Below are 6,416 nucleotides of genomic sequence, written 5' to 3'. Positions count from 1 at the left end.
CTAGAATAATTTTTTTTCTTTTCAAGTGGGACTGAAATCGACCTTCATTGAAGGTGCCCAAATTATCTCAGCCAACTTTCTATTAATTACTGCCTATTGGACCTACTCCAAAATTGTTGGCTAAGGACCAACAATGCAAACCTAACACTCGAACAGGTATTCTAGGACTTTGTGCAAGACTCTTAGAAGAGAACTGTATGTATTACAAGTCTTTCTTTGATCAAAAGAATTTCCAAGTTAATGAGAGAAATGTAAATGTTCTGTTTAATATACATTTCGATCAGAAACTTTTGTTCTGTTTAATATACATTTCGACCAGAAACTTTTGTACTTTTGAAAAAAATAAACAAATAGATTTATTAAAAAGGTGGGGGGAAAAACATTACACATTTTATTCATGTTCTTGATCTTGGATCTTAAAGAATCAATTGAGAGCTCGTTATGATTTGACTGCACGGAGATGATGGATGGGCTTCATCGGTTTGCCTGATTATGTCCCTTTGTCTGGAGTGCCATTGACATACACGCAGCCTGTTTGTTATCTCAGTGTGAAAGATGGACGGGCTATGGGGTCTGGTGACCAGCACTGTTCCATTAGTTTTCTCCACTCAGGATCACAGCATTCAGCATTGGCCTGGAAAGATGGCCGAAGCGTTTTGTTCAAAATCCCTCCATGAATTGTTTCACAACAGGAATTATCACTGCAGGATCCATTTCTAGTTTTCCATCTCTGACTCAATATTCAAAGAATTTCAACGATAAAGGAAAAGCTATGGTTCAAGGAAACTCTCTAAATTGCCACATGTATGGTAGTGTAGGACATATTGCTTACCCCTGTCCAACTAAAACCATCCATTTACTAAGTCAAAAAATGCGAAGGAATGATGAAACTGAACCCGTAAAAAAAATGAAGAATAGGAACCCATTTGCCTTGGTCCCTTGAGTGATACAGATATTTGGAACAACTGTTGATTGCCAAATTACAGCAAGACAAGAAAGAAGATTGATACGGTATGTTTGATAAGTAATTTTTTTTTTTTTTTAAATGTGAAGTTAATCTAGGCAAGGGAGTGCATAAAAAAGGGGAAAAGGGCACATAGAGTTTGTACTTTCTTTTGTGTCATATGTTCAATAAAAACATGTACATGAAACATGAATCCCACACGGTCCATTTAATTGTAGTGTACTTTGGGATTGATGTGTCACCCGGTATAGAACATGCCATGGTTCCAAAAGTACAATACAGGTATATCAAAATCCCCATTCAAAATTACTTACCACTAATCATTAGATCAACAACAATGACTCACCTATGATTGCACCACAATGCATATTGGCATAGGGTTCTTCCCCCGTCAGTATCTCCCACATTGCAATACCAAATGAGAAAACATCAACCTGTAAAAACCCAAATTGCATGATTACATACAAAGTTTAAATCTTCTTCCATGTTGCCTATTTTACCCAGGTATGGTACGGATGATATTAAGAGCATCAGTTATAAAGTTTTTATAACTGTCATTCATTTATAAAGAGATCTTCTATTGCCACACCAAGTTTTGCTGATGTCACCCCAAGATGTGTGCTAATTTTTTGATGATTTGCATATGAATTGGGATGGCATTAGCAAAAGTTGTGGCCATAGAATCTCTCTTTCTAATACTTCTATGAGTTTTCAATAAAATTTAAAGGCTCCAGGTAACTTGGGACATATGTCCAAAATTCCCTCAATGATAGTGATTGAATCACCCCTAACCTTCTCAGAAACCCGGCTGCTGCTACCATTCAATAGTTCTGGTGCCATCCATGGAAGGGTTCCTCGCACACCACCTGAGACCAGAGTTTTGTGTTTAATTCTGGACAATCCAAAATCTCCAACCTGAAGAAAACCAATTTCGAGTAACCACGAAATGATAAAAAAAATTAAAAAAAGTACATGATTGAAGCAAATATGTGAGAAATTTCCAGATTGAAATTAATAAAAGCAGTAAAAATTTCTATAATTAGGCACACAAGGTTTCAAGCAACTAATTTCATATATATTGAAAGATAAAATTCCAATCAGCAATCTCCAAGACACATCTAACTACTCATCGAACATGCCAATTTAGATGGATATTGAGTGTTGCAGAAAGTAATCCAAAGACAAACAACTATGAGGCAAGAGTGCTAAAGTCACACAATAAGTCCAAGTTGTCCCATTGATTGATCGACATGTTTATATCTTGATTCCTTCATAGACCAAGCAGATGCTTGGTTCTATAAAAGCTTATCTCAGCTACTGCTTACCTTGCATATGGGCCAATGAGAATCCCTCATATTGTCAAGCAAATTGTCACATTTAAGATCAAAATGAACAATATTTTTTGAATGTAAGTATTCCATGCCAAAAGCTGCATCCATTGCAATTGTAAGTCTTTTATGACAATCAAGTGCCCTACAAGAAACATTCCAAACTCCCGTAAATAAAACTTAGAGGGAACATAAGTAGAGGGAAAGAAATGGAGATCAACTCACTTATTGCTTAGCGGGGGAAAAAAACCTTAGCTATCCTTCCTTAGTAGGACATGTCTGAGTGATCCATCCACCATGAATTCAGCTACAGTTGCCAATGTTCCACCAGTCCCATCTGGAACCACCCCGTAAAAAGCTACCACATTTGGATGGTGAAGTTTTGAGAGGATTTGTTCCTCTCTCCAAAAGTCTTTAATCTACAGAGGCAAAAGAAAAATCACATCCACATGGAGGTATATTGGCATGAACTGCATGGCTAATAAAAATTCATGATACAATCTATATTTGGCACATAAATTGTGACTAAATCACTACTATATGAAGGTTAAGAATTATATATTAATACCCAAGCTTTAAAATCTCCTTTAAAGGCAATGATTTGGTCAGAAGAAAGACTGAGACTGTCTTCACCGAAACATTTCGAAACATTCTAAGCATGCCCAAAGATTCAATTTTTCAGGGTCAATGTTTTGTTCAGGTCTCGGCAGAACCAGAATGTCTCGGCTGAAACATTTCAAGATGGTACAAGACTTTAAAATATCTTAGCACCTACATCACTTTCTATGCTTCAAATCATCAAAAAATAAATCCCAGGTCCAGAAAGAAAAGAAAGTTTTATGACATTGTACTCATAACAAAAGTCATTCACGAAAAATAATTCAAAAAAATAATGCCAAGAAAGAAATTTCAGAAGTAACAAATTTTTTTGGATTTACCAGTCTCTCTTGCTCAGATGATCGGCCAGCAAAGCAGCTCTTTTTTATTCTCTTTATAGCAACGTCTGTTCCTCGCCAATGTCCCTTCACCCCCATTCAATTGTTGAGATTCATGATTCAAATTGTCAAGATTAACAATTCAAATCATTGAGAACGACCTTTGATCCAATTTTCAAGATCAATCTTTTACAACTATCAAAATCAACTATTATAAATCGCCGATCATGACCTTGAACGTGAATAGTTGAGATTGATGAATGCAATTGTGAAGATAATGATTTATGTGGTTGATCTCAACAATTTGAATTATCTATGTCGATGGTTTGATTTGATGTTTGATATGGGTCATGGGCATTAAGTGAGAAAGAGTTTACTAAACATTTCAAGATGGTACAAGACTTTAAAATATCTTAGCACTTACATCACTTTCTATGCTTCAAGTCATCAAAAAAATAAATCCCAGGTCCAGAAAGAAAAGAAAATTTTATGACGTTGTTAACATAACAAAAGTCATTCAAGAAAAATAATTCAAAAAAATACTGCCAAGAAAGAAATTTCAGAAGTAACAATTTTTTTGGATTTACCAGTCTCTCTTGCTCAGATGATCGGCCAGCAAAGCAGCTCTTTTTTATTCTCTTTATAGCAACGTCTGTTCCTCGCCAATGTCCCTTCACCCCCTTTCAATCGTTGAGATTCATGATTCAAATTGTCAAGATTAACAATTCAAATCATTGAGAACGACCTTTGATCCAATTTTCAAGATCAATCTTTTACAACTATCAAAATCAACTATTATAAATCGCCGATCATGACCTTGAACGTGAATAGTTGAGATTGATGAATGCAATTGTGAAGATAATGATTTATGTGGTTGATCTCAACAATTTGAATTATCTATGTCGATGGTTTGATTTGATGTTTGATATGGGTCATGGGCATTAAGTGAGAAAGAGTTTACTAATTGAATTGTTAAGCTACTGCACAAAAAGTAAGACAAGGTCATTTTAGTAAGTATGCAATAGGTATTTATGTTTTGAATATGAAATGCATAGTGAAGTTTGATGAACGTGAATGTGTTATAGATCATTGTTGTAAAAAATTTGAGTTTGAGGGATTAATATGTAGGCATATTTTCAAGGTTTTTCAACAAGAAAATGTCTTAATAATTCCATCTCGATACATCATTATGCGATGGACGTGGAAGCTAGACATGGTCATATACGTCAAGTAGAAGCAAAAAATATCGATCCGCTTCATGTTAGTCCTTTGATGATTTGGAACATGAGAGAAGCAACTTTAAACTCAATTGATTTGGGAATGAAATCAATAGAACATTACAAGGTTGCAAAGCCTGCTTTGAAAAACCTTGTGGATAGACTTGGAGTAAAAAATTATCCTAAAGGAGGAGAAAATGTGAATGAAAGTGCACATCATTTCGAAGATGTTGTTCCGCTTACTGAACAAATTAAGATATGGGTATAGGATCCAAAGCGTGCTATCACGGTGGGTAGACCAAAGAATCACTAGAGAATTCGTTTAGGTTTGGAGGAAGTTCAAAATCAGAACAAGCAAATGACGTGTGGTAACTGTAACAAAAAAGGTCATTATATCACGACTTGCCCCCCAAAAAAGGTCCAGACCATATGTGATATACATTTGCTGTGTTAATATTACAATTATTATAAGTTCTGCAATTTCTAATGTTCTTTGTTTTAATGTGACACGTAGACAGGCGGATTTACAGTGGGGGCAGTGGGGGCAATTGCCCCCATAAGAATTTTTAAATTCAAGAGGGAGGTACTAATAATTTTAATATTTTTTTTTAACATTCTACTGCTTTGCCCCCACACAGAAGTTTAAAAAAAATTTCTATTTGTAATTTGCCCCCACAAATTTTTTTAACATTCTACTGCTTTGCCCCCATAGAAAATTAGAAAATTTTTCTATTTGTAATTTGCCCCCACGAAAACAAAATCCTGGCTCCGCCCCTACACGTAGAGACGTCTTGAGCATGTGTGTGAAAATTCTATGGGAGACACATGTCCGTTGCTCTTAGTGAAACCAAACTTTTGAATGGGTTTACTTGATGGTAATACAAGGCCAAACCAGTCCTTTTTTATCTTATGAAACCAAACAATACTAAATTCAGTTATGCATTTTTCACTCTATCAAAAGTGTTCAACTGATCTATATTATACCATTTACAAGGTATATCAAAGAAAAAAAACAATCTTTATCTGACTCTTGCAACATTAGTTTGATGTGGCTCATTACATTTGATGCAGAATTTTGAATACGATTACTAGCACTTCATCAAGAATTAGTCATCCTGGAGCTCCCATTAGATCTATTATGTATTCACTGCATTATTCAATGTTTCCATGACCTTGCATGAAAGGAAAATTTGCCTATTCAAGCTGAACCTTGCGTGAAATGAAAGTTCACAGGAAAAGATGGTTCTATCCACACTTGTTGCTTATTGTGATGAATTTTGAGGATCTCAACAATATATTGGATGTCGCTTTTCACGAAAAAAAATGGTGCTTTGAATGAGATGTTTATTAAACTTCATTGACCTTTACCCTCAAGTTGTATGACATTGTGTCTGCAATGGATAATTGACAGCTCATGGAGCTTCACTATCCTCATGTATGGCCAGTATTGTGGTTTTGGATTCAGCTGCCACAAATATGTTGCTGCACTAATACTTGATAGCAAGTGTCATTCCTTTTGCTATACCCTGTAATTCATGATAAAGAACAGACATAGGTCCCACGATAGCCAGACACACACGTAATACCCACCTCTCACATCCAAGAATGCCCATCTGGGTCAAGCATCCATCTACCAATAAGGGGTGGTAATGCAAGGGGTACTAACCTTGTGCAAAGGTCTGTTATGGTCATAGTCTTCATTACTCAAGGAGTGGAACTAAGGTAATTTTTGGAGATCAGTGAGAGAAGATTTCAGTCTTCAAGTGTACCTTACCAAAAACAGTTTCTTTGTTTTTTTTTTTTTTTCCTGCTAGTGAGTCGATTCAATATAGCCACCTGACTATTATGGCTCCAAACCTAGTCCTCATGCAATGTTGAAAAGAAAAAGTCTCAAAAGTATGTTTTTCTCAACAAAGATGCAATTTAAACAAACCATTAGGCTCCTCTTTTTCAAAAAACATAGATCGTGTTT

At 35.6% G+C, this 6,416-nt stretch overlaps 1 pseudogene; it reads right to left on the bottom strand.

Moving 5' to 3' along the window:
- Nucleotides 1-416: 416 nt before the first annotated feature.
- On the bottom strand, nucleotides 417-3,326 carry LOC147382810 (RAF-like serine/threonine-protein kinase 20; annotated as a pseudogene).
- Between the last annotated feature and the right edge of the window lie 3,090 nt (nucleotides 3,327-6,416).

The sequence above is a fragment of the Akebia trifoliata genome, chromosome 16 (assembly GCF_017979445.1).
Source record: "Akebia trifoliata isolate Shusen 1 chromosome 16, ASM1797944v1, whole genome shotgun sequence".
Taxonomy (NCBI): Eukaryota; Viridiplantae; Streptophyta; class Magnoliopsida; order Ranunculales; family Lardizabalaceae; genus Akebia; species Akebia trifoliata.
The sequence above is the reverse complement of the archived record's forward strand: the minus strand, read 5'-3'. Positions and strand labels throughout refer to the sequence as shown.